General features: G+C 40.5%; 1 protein-coding gene across 1 annotated transcript in view; it reads right to left on the reverse strand.

Moving 5' to 3' along the window:
* The window catches only part of TMEM132B (transmembrane protein 132B), a 486,016-nt gene that overhangs the window by 27,165 nt on the left and 436,135 nt on the right, over window positions 1-22,716 (reverse strand). The gene's annotated exons all lie outside the window — the stretch shown is intronic.

Consider the following 22,716-nt stretch of genomic DNA (forward strand, 5'->3'; position numbering starts at 1 on the left):
TATTTATCATTTGATGATATAAATAATGTTTCAATTACTTTGTGTAAGTTGGCTCTCATACAATACATACTCATTATATTCCATTCTTCTCAAAATAAAAATGTGCTCTTTGTGGTCCTATGTTAGAAGAAGTAAAAGATTGTAGGAATTATAGGTACAATATTCTGAATGGTACTTGTAGTCTTAGATTTCATGCACTGTACAAAGTGATCTTGTAGGCCGGGGGGAAAAACCCATTTTACAAAGTCATCCTAGAAGCATAGCAGGGTCACCTGTTGTTAGCAGAAAGTGTCATGTTATTATTTTAATCATCACTAGTTCCAAGAAAAAGAAAGGAACAAGGGACTAGCTAAAAGGATAAAAGCTCTGTGGTCTTCTTTGTCACTTACTAACCTCTGTAAATACCCACTGCCATGTAAAAGTAAACACTAGTCGGACATTTTAAAGATAGTACAATAATGAATGAATTCACATAACCAACTCAAGTGAATATCAGTAGTAAGTAGTTGTTTTCGAGCCATTCAAAACTAACTGCAATCCTGGCATCATTGATAAATAATGTGCCCGCATTTGCAATCAACTCAATCAGGCCCAATATTTGTTCTAATAAAATGTACAAAAACAAACTAAAAAAAAAGGGGGGGGGGTAATTCAAGAACAATGAAGCAGAGAAATGAAATATAATAAGGGGCTAGAAATATAAAGAAGAACCACATGACAAAATAGAAAGAGAAACAATGAAGTGCTTTCAAGGTCAAACTTTCAGCATAAAAGAGATGTTATTGTACAGTTTAATACACCCAATATGCCAAGGATCCTTGGGCTCCTCCTCACATTTACTAAGCAGCTTATAACAGTATAACAATTGCCTAAAACAAACAAACTGTATTTTATACTGTGCAGTTACTTATCATGGCACAATCTTCCTTTCTTATGACTTATATTATACAGAACTTGCACATTTTCTTGAAATGGCCAGGAGCATAGGTGTGCACACATTGAGTGATAGGGGTGCACAGGCACCCCCAAATGCTGTGCCAACCCTTATGAACTCCCTGCCGCTAGCAATACCAGCAATACCTTTTACCAAAGACTTTTTTAGACCTGTACTCCATTAAAAGAAGTGCCCATCAATCAATTGTGTGTTTTGCATTGTTAATTGTACTAGACCATTGTCATATCTCTACGTACCTGTGTCATCCATATATGTTTTTGACTATATGTGCATGTACACAGAGTAATAAAGAGATTAATACTAAAATAGGCAGGAGATTATGGTGTGGCTGAGAGATGTTTTATATTGTAGCGAGTGCAAATAGATGATGGCAGATACGCCTGATTGGCAGTGTTAGACACACCCAATGAGTGATATTAGACACGCCTAATCGGTGGTTCTAGACACACTCCTCTGAGGGTGCACCCCCTAATAAAATGGGCTGTGCACACCTATGGCCAGGAGGCTTCCAAATATTTAAGTGGAGATCTGGGCACAGAAAAGTGGGCAAGGCTCCACTACTGCTGACCTGGGCACACCTTACTGTTCCCAATTAGAGTCTATGTGGATGGTAAAATATGAAAGGTGCAAAAAATCATGAAAATCTCTTGTTACCCTTTCAATGTGTCAATCATAGCCATGTTGACATTTTGCTTGTGTCAACCTTTTGTCTATGTTGGCTTTGTGCATGTCAATCATTTGGTATTGACCTATTAACTATCAACCTAGACACTGTCAACTTATCATCCGGATCCCATAGAGTGGGACGGAGATGCAGAGAATCAGTGGCAATGACAATTCTTCTTTAGCCATAGCCATACGGTTTATTGTACCTTATAACCAATGCAGGGAATTTATCTCATTTGAATATCTATATATATATATATATATATATATATAATCCTTACAAAGAATTTAGGAATCTAATAATTTACCTTAATTTACCTTAAAAAAGGGCCAGACTTGTTAGGCCAAGTGGTTCTTGTGTGCTGTTAAATTCTCTGTTCTAATGTTTAAGGTGCAATCGGGACGTTATTGAACATGTCAAGGAGTCAGGGAGATTGCAACTATTTCTGGAAGTCTCCCTGACATTCAGATAGAGTTGGCAAGTACGTTATAAGTATTCTAAGTATGATATCAAATTATTTATTTATTTATTATTTATTTACAGTTTCTTATATAGCACAGCAGATTCCATTGCGCTTTATATAATATTCTCATTATTAATCTATTTTAGTTTATTGTCTGAAAAAAAACAAATTGTGGAGCTAAGTATGTTTTATTCCCAACTTCAATGTATGTGTCCATTGAGCTCTTCCTACAAAGTACTATGTTAGATCTGAGAAGATAAAATTTAAAATTACATAGGACATTCATATCATTATGTCTGTACAGTATATGTTTATATTGGTGTTGTATTATATCTTTACTCTTTTCAATATAATGATGGCAACTGTACTGTATACACTGCAGATAGGTTGCATTGAAATCTGTTATAGTGGTAAATGGAAGACATATTCGAGACATAAGAAATTTTTTAACATAGGTAGAACACTGCAATTTTGACACCACTCTTCATGCACTAAATGATTGTGGTGACATAATGATATGTCTGTGGTCCTCAAGCACCCCCAACAGTTCACATTTTCCAGGTCACCCGGCAGGTGCACAGGTGCATTCATTATTCACTGACCCATTTTTAAGATCCACAGGTGAAGCTAATTATTTCACTTGTGATTCGGCCCCTTATTCTGATCGGGGTACTTGTGGAGTATCACGGCTCCCATCGTATGCCATCGTATGCCATATGTAGTGGCATACGATGGCATACGATGCGATGCGATGTTTTACCGATTTTTGAGCATTTTTGCTCAAAAATCGTATGCCATCGCATGGCATCGTATGCCATATGTAGTGGCATACGATGGCATACGATGCGATACGATGTTTTACCGATTTTTGAGCATTTTAGCTCAAAAATCGTATGCAATCGCATCGGATGCCATACGATGGCATCCGATGCGATGCGTTGCGATGGCACCCGATTTTGCACAGAAATGCATCAGAATGCATTGAAATGTGTATTAAAGTAGTGAAATGCCCCCAAATGCCATTTTTCATAGTGCACCACCCCCACTATCAACGTCAACCCGAAGCGTGGCGAGCGCAGCGAGCCCGCGAGGGGCGGCGGTACACGTCCTACGACCTTTTCATACCCCCACTATCCACGTCGGCGTGGAGTTGAGAACAGAATAGTGTGGCGAGCGCAGCGAGCCACCGAGTCCCGCGAGGGGACGCGGATAACTGTGAAGCCCGCGAGGGGACGCGTATAGCTGTGAAGGTATCCGCGTCCCCTCGCGGGGCTCGCTGCACTCGCCAAGCTTCGGGCTCGGTGGCTCGCTGCGCTCGCCACACTATTCTATTCTCAACTCCACGCCGACGTGGATAGTGGGGGTATGAAAAGGTCGTAGGACGCGTACCGACGCCCCTCGCGGGCTCGCTGCGCTCGCCACGCTTCGGGTTGACGTTGATAGTGGGGGGTGGTGCACTATGAAAATGGCATTTGGGGGCATTTCACAAGTTTAATACACATTTCAATGCATTCTGATGCATTTCAGTGCAAAATCGGGTGCGATTGCATCGCATCGCATGCGATGCGATGCGATTTTTAGCATACGATCTGCATACGATGCAGGTCGTGGGAGCCGTGATACTCCACAAGTACCCTGATCGGTGCGGCCGGATCCGAATATGCGGCCAGGACCGTGCGGGCGAAACCCTGCCTTCCATACGGATCGCCAACTCCGTCCGTACGCGGTAAGAAGCTGGGCGAACGGACAGCACGTGTATTTTTCATGGAATACGCCTCCTCCAACACAGGGAACCTCCCCCATCATTCGATGGTCGCAGACCATCGAATGCAGGGCCGAGTGGTCCACCAGCTCCCGCAACCTCAGACCACACGGACATTTTTCTGTGCAAAAGCAGGGATCTGGGCGGGCACCTGACATCCGGCGATGTCATATGTCCGCCCCCTACACGTGCGTCACGACTGCATTACCATACGTACGCCCAGCGTTTGCATGGGAACGCCCATGAAACGCGGGGCGTATGCATATGGTAATGAGCCCAAATAGCCCTTCACGCCCCTCTCCACCCCCTGTTCGGAGTGTTCACATTTCATGCGGGATTTGGCCGTACGCCCCGCTCGCACATGCGCAGAGACGCCTCTGCACATGCGCAGACACAAAACATCGTCGGTACGAACGCACGCGGATATTACCGCACCAACCAGAATAAGGGCCTCTGTGTGGAGACCTGGAAAATATGAACTGTTGGGGGTACTTGAGGACCGAGGCGGGGAACCACTGTTCTGTGCAATAGTAAGAAATGAACTATGTACAGTAGCCTTTAATCCTGCAGTTAAAAAGTTTTGTTCGGTTTTTAAAAAAATATATTCTTACAAAAATTTTTTTTATTCTACTGAGGTTCAAACAAAGCAGTTCTGTTACCATTAATAAAACAGTTACAGAGAAATTGCACTTAATTTCACAATGAGAATCTATGTCAGCACAAAGAGCTGCTATATTTAATCCCTAGAAAGTAGAAGAGGAATAAAACAAACACAATTCTTAGCCACCATTATCATCCCTGTCATTTCATCGTGTAATGTGTCATAAATGTCTCATGACATTTTTAAGCACATTAATCACGGCCATTGAGAGACACTGTGGCTGAAATTTTAAATCAAGTAGGTGCTGTCTGGGGATCTTTGTCAAAATTAATATCAGACATGTATAATTAAGTAAGGAATGTGATGATAAATCATTGGTTGATGCGACAGCAATGGATAAAACATTGCAATGTTTTAGAGCTTCCTCTATGATAAATGTCTAGAGAGAACAGAGTGACTCTGGCGGTATCCAGAAAGAAAATAAAAATAAATCATGCTTAAGAAATTATGCTCATTAGTATTTTTGAAGCAGGTGATTCCCGAAGGTGGGAATGTTTTTTTCTTAATTTCTCATCATAGTGACTGAATATATATTTCATTAGTAAACTAACAGTGTATCCAATTGGTTAGACATAATGGGCCATATTCAGTAAAGCAAAAAAAAAAAAACAAGTTATTTTGTTTCTGGAACACACCATGTTGATCTGCAAGAGGAGCAAACACATTTATATTGTTTCTATGCAGGGTAAATACTAATGACTAATTCTGCATGTAACCCACACGCTAAACAGCTTTATTTTTAAACTGCAAGTTAGATTTCCGTTTGCACACACCCCACCCACATCTTTCTGAACCTGTCACACCTGCCTCACCTGCATGTAACATGGTTTTGCCCAATTACGTGATTTTTTGCTTTGCTAACATTGCTGAACCAGGCCCTATATACATTATACTTTTGGTCTCGCTGTGGCTGATCCATGGGTAACAGCTCTATTGATGTTTTAGCAAAGCCAATATACAGTATGTACTGCTACCGCCCCTGCCATTAATAACGTGTATGCAATGCTATGGGTGTCAGAATAGAATAGAATCAACTTTATTGGCCATGTATACTTGCGTATACTATGAATTTGGTTTGGATTGCTGTGCAACAGCCAGTTAGGTACAGTTGAGCAGTGACAGTACAGATATACATAACACATACAGGTGTGGGCTGGATGGGGGTTACAGATGCAGGGAACATAAATTCCCTTTGGCAGTACAGCTCCTAGGCAGCCATCAGCAGCGCCACTGGTCGTTGCAGCAGCCAGGTTGGTAACAATATAGGCAAGACGGTACAATTAGCACACATGGAACACATACCCGCCGAGCTGCACAGCGCCTAGGCAGCCATCAGCGGCGCCACTGGTCGTTGCAGCAGCCAGGTGGGTAACAATATAGGCAAAGACAGTACAGTTATCACACAGGGAACACATACCTGCCGCGCTGCATAGCGCCTAGGCAGCAATCAGCGGTGCCACTGGTCGCCGCAACAGCCAGGTAGGTAAACAATAAGCAGAGACAGTGCAGATGTAGAGTGCACAAGACAGGGGAGACACAGGGTTACATGGTTGAGGGCACCGCAAATGGCTGCCTAGGAACTGTGCAATCTTGCTCATGCTGCTCACAGCAGAAGGGCTCAACAGGCCATCTTCCCAGGAGGGAGAGCCAGCATGGGTGGGTGGTGGTGGGGGGAGAGTGTGTCCAGGGGGCCAGGAGAGAGGTGGTGGTCCGTGAGGCCAGGTTGAGGTGGTGTAGCCATAACTCCTCCCTTTGGAATTTCACCCAGAGCTGGTGCAGACTGTGGGGGGGGGGGGGGCTGCAGGCCGGAATCCCTGTGTCCTGTGCCTGTTTTTTCCTCCTCCTTCGGGCGTCCACCCGGGCGATGGTGCTGCCTCAGGGGCTCTCAGGGGCTAATATTATGGGTAGTATTCAATGCCACTCACCGCAGCCAGCAAGGGGGTTAAACAGCGAGGATCACAGAAAACCAGTGATCCTCGCTGTTTAACCCCCTAGCTGACCGCATGCCCTATAAAATGTTCTGGGGGAATCCTCACTGTCACAGCATGGCGAGGATTCCCCCAGACCTGCAGCTAATGCAACGAACCCACAGTATTTAGCCGCGGGTTTCACTACTTCTGCAGCCGCATATGCCGAATCTCCCTCACTCAAAAAATGGAGCGAGGGGGAATCGGCATATGAGGGGGGTCAGTTGAATACTGACAGGGAGGGAGCCCTGCTCGCTGTCACCACTCGCCCATGGCATTGAATATACCCCATATGTCTTAAATACTATTATTTGCTTTTACTCCTATTATCTTTTCTGGGTGTGGTATATGGTCCCGACAGTTGGGTTCATGACAGTCCTTAGCCCAGCGTTGGGATCCCGACTGGCCGGACTCAGACAGCATGGCGAGCGCAACAAAGCCCCTTGCAGGCTCGCTGCGCTTGCCACACTGCAGGCCACCTACTCTATTCTCCCTCTATGGAAATCGTGGACCCCCATGAGGGAGAATAGCTGTGGCCGTTGGGACCCTGAGTGTCAGGGCTTTGACTGTCGGGATCCCGACATTGGGAGTAATGACTGTCGGGATCCTGACTGTCGGGAAACTGTCCGGCACCCATCTTTCGTTACCACATATTTGGCAAGATGTACTAAGCCTTGAAAAGTGATATAATTAAGAATGATAAACCACCAACCAATCAGCTCCTGTCATTTTCATACACAGCCTGTAACATGGCAGTTAGGAGCTGGCGGTTTATCATTCTCCATTTTATCACTTTTCAAGCTTAGTACATCTGTCCCATTACCTCTAGTTTTAAGAGGTTATAAAGTTTCACATTCATTTCCCAAATTTTCCTGCTGAGCAATAGGGTCTGGTCCATTCAGGCCTGGGGACAAATGGGATAGCTGTCCTGGGCCCTGACAATAGGAGGGGCCCTAAGTCATGGCTCAAGCAGTAGTGTACTCATGTCCTCGATTAGCCCTCTGCCCAGTCGCCCGCCCACTCAGTCCCCCCGCACAGCAACCCAGACGCTCACCGCCTGTATAGACTCCGGCTGCTTCGCAGCTTGCCCAGCCCCCCGGCTGCACAGTCACCCAACCGCCTGCTCTGCCCTCCAGCTAAAAAGCCATCCATCCGACTGCTGGACTTCTGAATTCCCAGAACAATAAGTGACCCTCCCATATCCCAAAAACTTCTTATTGATATATGCACCTGGAGGATTAGTGGAGCCAATATCACATGATTATATGACAAGCGTGTCTAATGAAGAGAAGTGCATAGTTGCCTAAATCTGGAACTCCTCTCTGGGAAAAGCCTGGAGAGGAGACACAGGTTGCCACTGCAGGATATGGAGCTGGACTAATTATCACTAGACCCAAAATGCAACGATGCACGGCCACCAGGTACTGGTAGGGCAAAATGATAAGAATGATGATTTTAGCCCCGCACCCTTCTCAAGGCACTGCAATTCTCTGAATGATCTCCTTATCCTGCCCACGCCCTAATGAAGGGGTTATCAGAGATCTAGTTGCACTTCCATGGTTGTGGGGGACTGCTCACAAATTTGTGAGCCTCCATAAACATTGTGTAAGAATAGGCAAGTATGGAGTAGTGCCTGGCACCATCTGCTGCTTTACTGGAGGGGAGAAAATAAATGTTACTGTAGCTTGTACAAAGGTTATGCAAAACTAATGAGTCATTAAAAGTTTTAGAATTAACCCTTTTTTGTCACAATTCATTGCATGGTTAAAGTATCTAAATGAATACAACAAAGAGTAAAGTAAGCATAAAAAAGCAATAGATCATGTGCATACCCATGTACATGTCCAGGTTGTCTGAATTTTTTCATCTGACTTTCACAAATAAATATAAATAAATCCATATATGCTGTACTAAATTAATTTTTAATAAAAATGAGCATGACTGTTAATCAGAATATCTGAATAAAGCCCCCCCCCCCCCAAAAAAAGGTCTAGCAACCTTACATGACTACATATGTTATATATAGATCCACTTTTCTATAGATCCTGCTGTAAACAGATTGTGTTATAATAACCACCCACACGTGTTTATATTTCACAGTTTTCATCACACCAGCTAAACATACAGCACCTCCGAGGATTTGGGAGGTTTTTTTTCTTTGTAGAAATATTTCTGATACTGATGTGAAAAATATATAAATTGAAACAGAGTGCTTGGAACATAACCACCAAAGGAATCTTAAGACAAACATCACAAACTACATTATAGATATACTGTAGTGATAAACGACTGCTCTGTGCTTCTAGAGGCACTACTGTTATTATTTCTGTGTGATAAGGTGGCATTCATTTTGTTGGCAAATGACTAGAGTGAATCACCCTGTATAATACAACTAAATGTTATTCTGTATGACTATGGATGAAATGGCTCAGGATCAAGCATGAAAACAAGAATATAAAATTCTATTTAAGTACAGAAAAATTATAAACTTATACCATGTTTCTTTCCAGTGGGCAGATCACCACATTTTAACACTATTTTTATGAAATGATATTTATATATTGTGGTTATATGATCCAAAAGTATTTTTAAGCTACCTATATCTACTACGTACATATATCATCCACCCACTAAGTAGATTTTTTTGTTTTATTCAACTTTTGAAGGGGTGAAAATGGGTAAAATGTTTGGCTCGGCAAACCTTTGCAAGGTTGAAACTGGTCACATCAGCTAGATTTTTTTCTTTAGTGCTTTCTTTTTATGTATACATTTACTATTACTTTTAGGTCAGAGGTAACAATGTATTGGGTAAAATTTTATAGGATGAGAGACTCAGAAAGTGAGAGATTTGGTATAAAATCCCCAGTTTTTTTAAAGCAGCAATCCCCCCCCCCATTAAATTCCCCCCATATCTTTACATGTGCTATGTGTCCTCTTGGTTGCAACCTTTGTGTGATAACCCAGCAGAAACATATAGGGGTTGGTACAGAGGTGAATGGAGATATGGCTGCTTCTATAGATGGTAACCCATATGTGACTTTATGCACATTCTGCTACAAAATCATTCCCTGGTATTTAGCCGTGCACCAGAATGTGCAAGGACTAAGATGCCAACTGTCAACATCAGTAATTGCTGATGTATTGATTGATACATCATCAAAACTATGGAAGGTACAGTTTATCCATCAGAGTATGGCCTCCTATATGAGAGGTTGAACATGAACTCCCATAACATTCCCATAAACCAGGCCTATCTCTGTGCAAGCAATAAGCCACCTCTAATTAAGGGCCCAGGAACATCCATCCCTTTTTTGACTAATTTCTGAAACCACACGCCTTTATCACCACATGAGTTTTTGGGGATTTTTACACACGCAGTAGCCAAAAAAGAATACTGAATTACATAAATAGACTTGACTACTGTAGCATCCTCCTATCCTGAGAAATGCCTCTCTGCACTCTAATCTATCCTCAGTGCTGCAGCCCAACTTATTTTCCTCACCAAACACACCACATTCACCTCCTCTCACCTGCAAGCTCTTCGCTGGTTTCCCTTCCCTTTCAGATTCCAATTCAAGCTTCTCACACTCAGTTAGATAGCCCTCTCTGACCTTATCCTCCTTTACACTTCCAACTCTCCTCTTTGCTCTGCTAATGTACACCACCTCTTTTGCCAACTGATTACTCCTTCCTACTCCTACCTCCAAGACTTTTCACATGCTGATCCCTTTCTCTGAAATTCGCTCCACCTCTCTACAAAACTTCAAACAGGCTCGTAAGACCCAGTTCTTCACCAAATCCAGTCAAATCTCACCTTAGCCTTCTGTTCCTTGCTTACTGTCTACCCCATCTGTGTCACCCCTGACAGCCTGCCCCTCCCCTTTAGAATGTAAGCTCTCATGAGCAGAGCCCTCTTCCCTCATAAACCATCTTTGATAGAATCAAGTCTTGCAGTTTTTTAGCCACGCTGGTACTTATTTCAGTGTCGCCTGTTTATGTACCCTGTACTTGTCCTCTATTGTATTCAACTGTAAGTCACTGAAGTTTCTTATTTGTTTATGTACTGTAATTAGGTGTTGCAGATCCCTTCTGGTGTCATATAAATAAAGGATAATTAAAATAAAAATGTTCTTTCTTGACTTCAGCAAAAACAGTTACGATAACAAAATATCTGGAACCGTTTTTGGGCCATGTCTGAGCCTGCAACTGTAAATGTGTACATACAGTAGATAAACTGTCTCATGCCTAATTAATTTCATGCCACCATACTGCATGACCATAGGGTTACCCAGAATTTTGAGAATGATCTGATCTGTGAGCAACATTGTGTATTTGTATAAAGCTGCTGTGAAGACTAGCAAAGCCACTGGTGGGCATCACAATATAAATCCAGGCTGCTGCACACAGTCACTGAAAGCATACAGTGCCTTGAAAAAGTATTCAACACCCCCCACCCTGGTTTTTTACTTTTTTTTGTTACATTACAGTCTGTAATTTAATTGTTTTTTTTCAATATGAAGTTTATGTGATGGGTCTGCACAAAATAGTCTAAGTTGGTGAAGCAGGAGGCATCACACCATGAAGACCAAGGAGCTCTCAAAACAAGTCAGGATTAGTTTATAAAAAAATATCCACATCTTTGATGATCCCCTGGTGCACCATCAAGTCCTTCATCTTCAAATGGAAAAAAACATGGTACCACAACAAACCTTCCAAGAGAGGGCTGCCCTTCAAAACTCACAGACTAGACAAGGAGCGTTTTTATCAGAGAGGCAACACAGAGACCAAATGTAACCCTGAAGGAGCTGCAGAGTCCCACAGCAGAGGCTGGTGTATCTGAACATTGGACCACAATAAGCTGTACACTCCATATAGCTGGGCTTTGTGGAAGAGTGGCCAGTAAAAAGCCATTACTTAGTGTTAAAAATAAAAAGGCTTGTTTTGAGTTTAGAAAAGGCATATGAACAACCCCCCCTAAATGTATGGAGGAAGGTACTCTGGTCAGTTGAGACTAAAATTTGACTTTTCATCCACCAAGAAAACTGCTATGTCTGGCACAAACCCAACACATTCCATCACCACAAGCACACCATCCCTACAGTGAAACATGGTGGTGGCAGTATCATGTTGTGGGGATGTTTTTCAGCAGCACGGATTGGGAAACTGATTTGAGTTGAGGGAAAGATGGATGGTGCTAAATACAGGGAACTTCTTTAGCAAAACCTGTTTCAGTCTACCTGTGATTTGAGACTGGGACAGAGGTTCACCTTCAAGCAGGACAATGACCCGAAGCATACTGCTAAAGCAACACTCAAGTGGTTTAAGAGGAACATTTAAATGTGTTGGAATGGCCTAGTCAAAGCCCAGATCTCAATCCAATTGAAATCTGTGGTCAGACTTGAAATTTGCGGTACTTGTTTAGTTTCATGTAGGCAGCTGTACACTACGCTATGTTTGAATCTTGGCAGCACGCCAATGGCTGCCTTACTTCTCTAAGCTACGTTATCAGCGTAGTGCCGGCAGCAGTGCTACGCTAAGATCAGCCCAATGGCTGCCTTACTTGTGTAGTTTCATGGCGGCATCGTAAGCTAGGTTATCAGCGCCGGCTGCCGCCGTGAAACTAAACAAGTAACTACCGTAGTGTTGCCAGGTACTGCATCTCTGTCCCCGTCATCCCTGGCAAGCCTAGTCAGCGCCTCTCTCACACCAATGGCACCAGCATGTTCCCCTCTCTTTGACGGAGAGGTGATCATGCTGGCGCCCGGGGAGAAGCACTCCATCTTTCATGCGCTCGCCACACTTCGGGCTCGGTGGCTCGCTGCGCTCGCCACACTATATAAAATCAACTCCACGCCGACGTGGATAGTGGGGGTATGAAAAGGTCGGGATGACACGTTATGTGTCCCGTAGCGGGGCTCACTACGCTCACCACGCTTCGGGCTGCCATGGATAGTGGGGGTGTTTCAGGAACACATTCATACCTGCCATATCATACATCTGAGCAATAGCTACTCAGACGTAGGAGTGTATCATTGCAGGAGCGTCTGAGATGCTCCTGCGTGTCAAACAGATGAAGCGCCTCTCCCCCGGCGCCAGCATGATCACCTCTCTGCCAAAGAGATGGGATCATGCTGACACCAGTGGTGTGAGAGAGGCGCTGACTAGGCTTGACAGGGATCCTGGGGACAGAGATGCAGTTCCAGGCAACAGTACGGTAGTTACTTGTGTAGTTTCACGGCGGCAGCCTATGCTGATAACGTAGCTTAGGCTGCCGCCGTGAAACTACACAAGTAAGGCAGCCAGGGATGCTATGCTACTTCTGACTACGCTGGGTGTGGGAACACGAGGCTGATTCTGAAAGGGACGCTACGCTAAGTACGTAACTGCCGCTGTGAAACTAAACAAGTACCGTTTGCTTTTCACAAGTGGAAACCATCCAACATGAAGGAGCTGGAGCAGTTTTGCCTTGAGGAATGGGCAAAAATCTTAGTGGCAAGATGTGGCAAATCATAAAGACTTATCCAAAGTGATTTGCCGCTGTAATTACCACAAAAGGAGACTCTACAAAGTACTGACTTTAGGGGGGTGAACAGTTATGCAAGCTAAATTATTTTGTCCTATTTGTTGTTTGCTTCACAATAAATAAAATCACATATTTAAAGCTGTGGGCATTTATTTAATAACAGTTCCTTATATAGCGCAGCATATTCTGTTGTGCTTTACAATAGGAGACATATAATACAACAAACTGGGTATTTACAGACAGTCAAAGGCATGAGGGTCCTGCTAACAAGCTTACAATCTATAGACATGTTCTGTGAATGAAATTATGCAAACCTTCAAAAACTCTATTTTAAATTCAGGTTGTGAGGCAACAAAACATGATAAATGCCAAGGGTCGTGAATACTTTTTAAAGGCACTGTACATCTCTGAATCAGGCCCTAACTTCTTAAAGTTGGAAATGAAGGAGATGTTAGGGAGGCTGATGTGGAGGATGTGAATTCTACTTGTTCTTAAAAAAAGAGAAGTGTAAAAGTATGTGCATATTACAGCTGTGGGACAGTCTACAGCATACTTGCCAACTTTGTATTCCTCTGCGGGAGAAGCTGGAGAGATGAACTGACAGATTTAGGAGCAGGGGCAGGCACTTCAGGGCATTAAGCTTCGCCCTCAAAATGGTAAAATTATGTACTTTGCAGGTCCATGTGGAGGGGAGGTGCAAAATTACATGATTCGCATAATTTAGCTTTGCCCTCCACATAGACCCAAATTTTCCGGTTTTATCTCCCCATCCTGCTCACTTCATTAGTTGTTGAAAGATCTGCCTACCCATCCAGGGGTTGTGTGGGGGACTACCTGAAAAATCATGCATGAGTCTCTTGTAACCTCTGGGAGGTACAGGGAACTGAAAGGTGATGGGCTCTGGTCACCTATTATTAACATATAGAGCTAAATGTATTAGGGTGTGAGAATCTGAAAGTGAAAGGTTTTGGCAGAGTTTTCCCATTTTTTTTAAAGCGTAATCAATTACATGGCAAAATCAACCTGGTTCTTCTGTGTAAATAATTGTCGCTTTAAAAAAAAATGCAAAAACTCTCCCAAAATCTCTCACTTTCTGAATCTCACACCATATTATATTTGGCCATAATGTAGAAAAATGGTTCAATATCACTGTAAAAGATAGCACATCTAAGGGCGGTATGCAATTGCTGGCGGTCATTGACTGTGGGTAATTGTTACACCATGGGCTATCCAATTAGTCCCGATAAGCTAGCATAAGTCACAGCTTATTGGGAAATTAATTTTAACTGCCTCATTCAGGCAAACCTAAATCCTCGAAAGCAACCTAATTTTCAAGTGAAAGCAGGGCTCCAGCTAGCGAAAACACACAGGTTTGTTCTTTTGAGTAACCAGAATTTAGAGGCTAAAACAATATCTGAAGAACATTAAGAAAATAGTAAAAAAAAAATTAAATTTTTGATGTTACTTCGCAGCTAATTTATTATCCCTATAAACAGACTACTACCAGAAATTATATTTTAAGGACATTGAAGTGTTTCTTATATGGAGTTGCTATAGTATGCCTTTAATTAGGGACACACATAAACTATGCAGGTTCTATGGCTGATTAAAGCAGGTGAAATACAGTTTTGAAATCCTCTATCCGCAATACCTTGTGTAATATATATGTGTCGCTGATTGAAGGAATACTTTAGCAACCCTATACTAATAAACAAAATTTTACGACTTCATTATCCAGGTGAGAAATGCAATAAAGGTTTTATTTATATAACAGCTATCTAAAAACTGTGCGGTCATCATTCATTTTTACTTTCCAACTCATAAGTGGTTACCTTTATATTAACTATCTTATTTCTTTATTATTGTTGTTTCTTCCCAAGTATATCAGTGTCTGCCTGTATGTTCTGGTCACTGGTTTTCAATTACATGTTTAAAGGAACATAATCTGCTTCATTAATTCTTAATGTTGCCAGCTTTCCATTGATGTAAAATCTTATTTAGAATTCAAAGGATCCACTTGAATCAAGCCCTGTCCTCCAAAACAATCAGGAAAAAGCAAGAGAAACTTGTCCCCAAGAACTGATTAAAACAATTTTCAATCACTTCCCCAAAGATAACACATTTGTTGCTATGTATTGTGCAAATGGAAAAAAAGATTATTTTTCTCTTTGGCAGAGAACATGAAAGTGATTACAATTTAAATATTATGGTTGCTTATCTTTTTATGCACTTCCTGGCTGAAGTAACATGAATTGGAAATCTCAAGCATTGAGATTTAACTTAATCAACACAGAAAGGAACTAGTTAAAATGTAAAATATTCCCTGTTGTTCCACTGCTGCACATATACATACACAATAAGCATAATGGCGCCAATTTATCACAAATAGGCTATAAAATCAACAACATAAAGAACTTTCGCAACACTTTGTACTATTTCTTCTGTATAAGCCACCTACTGTACTCATTTACTCATTTAAAAGCATTGTACATTTAAAAACCTAAAATAGCTGCTCTACCTATGCTGTGGGTGGCCAGATCATTACATGGCCTAAATTGCTCCATTCTTCTGTTATGTGCATTTAGAACTGTTAAGTCATTTATCAAAGGCTTTGAAATAAATGGGATTTCAAGGATATCCCTGATTCGGCAAGACTCATTAAGAGTAGAACAAAAGTTCCAATTATTATCATACAAAATATATCTTTTAATTGACCATATGAGTCCATATTTATGTCTTTTTTAACAGATACATCAACAATGTAATTACATACAGTATGAGGTCTCCACTTAGAGACAGAAATACTTAGAGATAAACCTTTTATATACACGTTCATCATCCCAGACACCTGCAGTTAAGAAAATGTTTTGAATATATAATTAAATAGAAAAGTATACAAGGTGCGCCAAAAGTATACACCCACTAGCTTATTTAAAGTGTGACAATATAAACTGACTTTTTAATGTAATAAAACATATAACTATACAATAAAACTTTTTTCTTGCATATTTTATTCAATTTGGTCTGATTTCATAATTCACAATAACAAATCGTAATTAAATAGCATGCCTCACACAAACACACACATGATCACATCATAGTCTGGGCTGATATTAGCAATTGAGAGGTAACATAAATGAGGAGAACATCATCAAGACACTACCAGCATACAGTATGATGCTGGTGTCACTTTTTTTATGTCTCTTTGCAATACAAGTGCCTAGGGTATGTTGGGGTAATAAACAGATAAAACATAGATTTCATCATTTTGTCATGCGCTATTGCCCCATTAGCCCTGGCAGCTTTATGGTGCATACACACTGTGAGATTTAACTTTCTATTCAACCCCTATTCCATCTGGGTCTGTGTCTGGATCTGGGTTGGTTAAAGTGTTCACATTTGATTTTGACTATGTAGTAGAGATCTGTAATATATAGTCTTGCCTGCCAAGACTATTTTTTAAATCCATTTACACTAAACGGTAGCACACAATGGGATCGAATCTGCATCAAATGGAGAAAAACCATTACATTTTCTATTTCGATTCGATTTTGCTTCTGCCAGCAAAATCAAAATGAAAAATAGTGGAAATCTCACAGTGTAACGAATGGGAGTGGTATCATGCACAGGACAAAGGGTAATAGAAAGTAGTTTTTAAGAACCAACTAGAAGAACAATACAATTGATGACATACAACAATTATATGGCGTTGGAGGTGCCCCCAGGAATCAAGTACTAGTATACTTAAAAAGAAGAGAAACGGTGGTCCACAGAGAGTGGCAGCCGTTCGCAGAAAGGATTCCTTTTTGGAGGCACACTTTTAAATTATCAAAAATAATGTATAATGAATGAGTTAAAACTTAGCTTTTAATTCCATTAAATCTAAAAAAATTTATGATAAATCTACAGAACCATATGAGGTATATTTATCATGTGAACAAAGAAATATATATGTATAATAAAGGATATTAACAAATATTAACAATAACCACTGACATATATCATACAGTTTATATATCAGTGGCAATAGGTGGTGTTGTTTTTAAGGAAAGTAGGTAGCATACATATGCAATTTTAATCTTTAGATCCTTAAATAGGATAGCTGGTGACACATCCAGAGGTCAGTGTGTGACTGATCTGTATAGGAATAGTTTAAATAACTTTGAAAAGATATAATGCCCAATCACACAAGGCCCGTAGATATTAAATAGCCGTTGATTATAGAGAGTATATATAATATTATTTTTGTTAGTTAACGATATAATCAATCCGACAGGTATCCTCAAAAAGACGGGAAAAGTAAAAGTACAGTGGGTTTGAGATCAATTCTTTCTGCTGCCCGCCGTCTTCATACAAATGAGCGGACGGAGGGTGAGAGAAGAAATTGATACACTGGTAGAAAAAAGCAAGTGTAAAGAGGACACTTCTGTCGTGGTGTTAGGTCAGCCCTGATACTGAGGCATTGCAGGGCTGAAATTCGCCACCAGAAAGTCTCTCCTGCACGGAAAAAGGGAGGGGAGAGGGGGAGAGGGGTTAAATAGAAAGAGGGGAAGGAAAAAAGGCCACGGTAGATTGTAGATCCTAATGAATCAAACAACAGGTGTATACTGGTATCATTATTGGTGTAGTAACATTAAAGCAGCAAATTTGGGAAAAAATCTGCAACATTCATTAACATAGTATTAAACTAAAATGATTGTATCCAACAGTTCGACCAAAAATCAAAGAAAACATACACATACACATTGAAACATATTTGGTGATTATAGCGGTTGCAGTCTATTATATGGTCACAATAGTAGCTGGTATCAAAGTAACAGTAATAGTCGATGCAACCGCAACAGAGAATAATTATATGAATATCAATGGTATAGATGCTGGTATAAACATTGCTAGCAGTTAGATTAACAGACCTGATATCACCAGTATATGATAGCCAATGTTTGTAATTTACCAAGGTATAGAGTTAATATCACCAGTATATATCAACCCATAGTCCATTTAATGGACATAAATAGTAACTGATGTACCCTGGAGGTATAGCTAATGAATGACAAAATACGGAGGTCTAACTAGCAGAGAATCCCAAATAACAGGCAACAATATGCAAGAATATAATTAATAGCGCATATGGGAATAGGTTAACAGGTGTACGTATTACCTTGTGGCAGAAGGAGAAGAATGAAGAGAGGAGCAGTACAGATATCCGGAATCAGCCACAGAAGACCCGTCTTCAATGAGCGGACGGGAGATATGTGTGAGAGGACCGGCGTGCTGCTGGAGATGTGAGCTGTAGGAGAGAGGTGCGGGGACAAACGCTGTGAGCGGTGTTAGGTCTGACCTGAATGCATAGGCAGAGCAGGACAGAGATGCGCCGCCAGCGTGTCCTGGGCACCAAGAGAAGGAAGATGGGAGCGGGGAGGATACCTGCGGCGGCTGACGGGAGGCTGGAGCTGTGTCAAGGCTGGCAGTTCCCCATGAATTGGGGGAGCTGCTATAGCCTAAGCAGCGTCAGAACGCGTTTCACCACGTGGGCTTGATCACCTGAAGCCTAACGTGGTGTGCGCGATGTCAAGTATTTATGTATGTAGTACTGATTGTGTGGCCGGTGCAGCTGAGATCAATTGGCGGTTTTGAACCGTTAGCAGCATAATGGAGTGAACAAAATGTCTTGATAAATATTTGGGCTAAGAAGATTAATAATGAAGGATGGCAAAAGAACATAGTAATAAGAAAAAGGAAATAAAAAAGGGGAGAAAAAGGTTTATAATGGTTTTGAATATACAAACGGAAAAATATATTGATATATTAAACAAAGAGATAAAGTAATAAAAATTAAAATAATGGCACAAAGAGATATAATAATAAAAATAAATATAAATATAAAAATAAAAATAATATAATGACACAACGAGATGGTATATAAATTGAGGAAGGGATAAAAAATGTGTATATTGTGCAATAATATATTGAAAAATATATAATGTGTGTATATATAAGTCTGGATAGTTATTGTAACAGCTGCATGACAAATAATAAACGAATAATAAATAACGAAAGTCGCTGATAATAAAATAACAGTTGTTTAATTTTAATGGATGGAAGCGATACGCTATAAATGCTAAAATACATAGTATGAATGAGGAATAAAAATAGGTGTAACTGTATAATGGTGTAGTGAAAAAAATACATATATATATAGTGGTGAAAAAATATAAATTAGTGAAAAAATAAATATGGATATAATGTGCATGAAGAGACATGTGGTTAGGAAAAGTTTATATATAAAATGTATATATAAAATTAAAAAAACAACGGGAAAGCCAAACAATAATGGTGATATAGAAAGTATGGATATAAATTAAAGTGAAGCTATGACGATGTGTATGGTGATGGTGTACAGACAGTCTACTGTGCTAAAGTGAAAAAGATAAAAAGAATATGTATATAGGAGTCCAATATGCGGGTGTTACTCAGTATAATTGGTCAATTATTAATGGTGCAGGACAAAAAATGTGTGCAGATATGAGAATTTGATGGCATATGGAATAAAGAATGAAAGTATCTTAATTGGGTGAAATGGGTGACAAAAAACTCAAACAAACAAATGGTGAAGAGAAAGCCAAAAAAATCAAAAATATATATATATAGTGGTGAATAATAACGGTGGGATGGGAGCTGGAAAGTGTAATAGGTTCTATTCTGAAATGGATATATACCAATTGTGAATAAATATATGCATATGGAGTGACCTGCATAGGTTAGGGTCACTAAATATAGATCCAATTAACGAAGGAAAGGAGAAAAAACATTTTGGGGAGCAAAATATGAAAATACATTTTTTGATTGTACTAAAAAGAACAATCCTGTGGTGGAATGGGTTTATATGTCCTTTACATGGATAACAGTGAAAGACTATAAAAAAACACGGAAAAAGAAACATAAATATACATATACACATATACACACATGCACAAATACACAAAAGTACATATATAGATACATATACACATATACCCATATATATACATATATATATATATATATATATATACATACACATACATTAATGTACATGTAGGATGATCAAAAAATATGGGGATTGGTGGAGTATGACAGATGTCATGATATAAATATGAAATAAATATAGATAATTTTTTTTGTAAATGTATCAAAAAAGGAAAAAATGGAGTTAGAACAAGGTTGAAAGAAAAATCAGACAAAAATGCTGTAATTGATATGTTCATTAAGGCCATTGGGGGCTAGGGTACCAAGATAGAAGGTCCACTGGCTTTCTTTTTTAAGCAGTTCCTTCATGGTGTTTCCACCTCGTATCCCCAAATGTATTTTATCCAAGCAGAAGACATTCATTTTGTGATGTTGTCTATCATTCTGATATCGATGAAAATGCCTAGCCACTGTGGTGATCTGTTTCATATTAGCCAAATCTCTGGATGCATTCCTTATAGTCCCTAAGTGCTCCAGGATCCTGTTTTTAAGCATCCTTGTTGTGATGCCTATGTATTTTTTACCGCACGAACACGTGACACAGTACACCACATTAGTTGTTTTGCAGTTGAAATAGTTATTGATGTGGTGCACCTTTCCATACTTATCAGTAACTGATGTAGTAGGGGTCACAAGATCACAGATTTTGCAAGTGCCACAGGGGAATGTGCCTCGACAAACGGGATCCTTTTTGGGTCTAGGGATGAAGTGGCTTTTAACTAATGCATCCCTGAGGTTTGGAGATCTCCTCCAACTCATGGATACAGATTCACCAAGATCTGTGGCCAGGTCAGGGTCTGCTTGGAGAATGTGCCAATGTTTTTGAATAGAGCTTCTCATCTCTCTCCAGTTGCTGCAAAAGTCGCCAACAAATCTGGGAGCGCTGTCGGTATGTTTAGTTTTGGTTTCAAAAACTAACTTGTCTCTATCTAATGCCATTATGGCTGATCTGGATTTTTTAATAAGACGGTTACTGTAACCTCGTGCTCTCAGGCGTTGTGACAGTTCCAAGCTTAGTTTATTGTACTCTTCTTGATTGGAGCAGTTCCGTTTGAGCCTCAAAAATTCGCCTTTCGGGATATTCCTTACGGTCGGTGGAAAGTGTGAACTGGAGTGGTGTAGGACACTATTGGTAGCTGTTGGTTTGCGGAATAATTTGGTCGCAATCTGATCGTCTTCATTGCGATAAATCCGTAGATCCAGGAAGGAAATGGTGTCTCTACTGAATTCATAGGTGAATCTCAAATTTAGTTTGTTATTGTTAAGACGAGTCATGAACTGTGTGAGTTCATCTTCTGTACCGTCCCAGATGATCATGACGTCGTCAATGTATCTAAGCCATACAATGATCTTCTGAGTTAAAGCGTCGTCGTCATCTTTGAAGACATACTCCCGCTCCCACCATCCAAGAAAGAGGTTAGCATATGTGGGCGCACAAGCCGCCCCCATAGCTGTACCCCTAACCTGGAGGTAGAAGCGGTCGTTGAACACGAAGTAGTTGTGATGCAAAACAAAATGCAATAATTTGAGAATGAATTTCTGAAAGTCACCCATTCCTTCCATGTCCAAAAAATATTTGGTAGCTTGAAGACCAAGAGTGTGTCCTATTGAAGTATATAGGGACTCCACGTCCATACTGACTAGTAATTGATGCTTCTCCAATTTGACATCATGTAGTCTCCTTAGTACGTCAGTAGTGTCTTTGACGTATGAAAGAAGATCTGTTACATGTGGTCTGAGATGAACATCAATAAAGATGCTGGCATTCTCTGACAGACTTTCACAACCCGACACTATAGGTCTGCCTGGGGGCACAGATACATTTTTATGCACTTTGGGCAGTAAATATAGTGTGGGAATTTTGGGGTTTTCTGTCCGTAAGAAAGAGTGTTCTGCCTTCAGGATAGTTCCATTGGCGAATGCTTGATCAATGATGTTATGATACAGCTCTGTATAGTTGGGGGTAGGATTGAGTAGGAGAGTGCGATAACATTTGATGTCGTTGAGTTGTTTTAGGGCCTCATTGATATACATGTCCTGTGGCCACAGGACTATGTTACCGCCCTTATCTGATGGTTTGATAACCAAATCGGTCCAACTCTGAATTTCTTGGATCGCTTTCTTCTCCCCTCTGGTAAGATTGTTGTTACTACTCCATCTATTACGACGCTCATGAATGTTATCCAGCTCTTTAGAGACAAGAGACATAAATACTTTGATCTCAGGACTGATTTGCTCAGGAGGGGTGAAGGTGGAACGCTTCTTGCAGTATGGTCTCTTAGGGGGTCCACAAATTTGTTGTGTGGAACCTTCATCTGCTAGTTCCTCAAGAGAGGAGATCATTTGTAGCTCCTGTGTATTCCAAAGTGGGTCATTACTCAAGGAATCTGATTGAACCAACACCCGCATATTGGACTCCTATATACATATTCTTTTTATCTTTTTCACTTTAGCACAGTAGACTGTCTGTACACCATCACCATACACATCGTCATAGCTTCACTTTAATTTATATCCATACTTTCTATATCACCATTATTGTTTGGCTTTCCCGTTGTTTTTTTAATTTTATATATACATTTTATATATAAACTTTTCCTAACCACATGTCTCTTCATGCACATTATATCCATATTTATTTTTTCACTAATTTATATTTTTTCACCACTATATATATATGTATTTTTTTCACTACACCATTATACAGTTA

Source organism: Crinia signifera, chromosome 1, assembly GCF_055691185.1.
Source record: "Crinia signifera chromosome 1, ASM5569118v1, whole genome shotgun sequence".
Classification (NCBI taxonomy): Eukaryota; Metazoa; Chordata; class Amphibia; order Anura; family Myobatrachidae; genus Crinia; species Crinia signifera.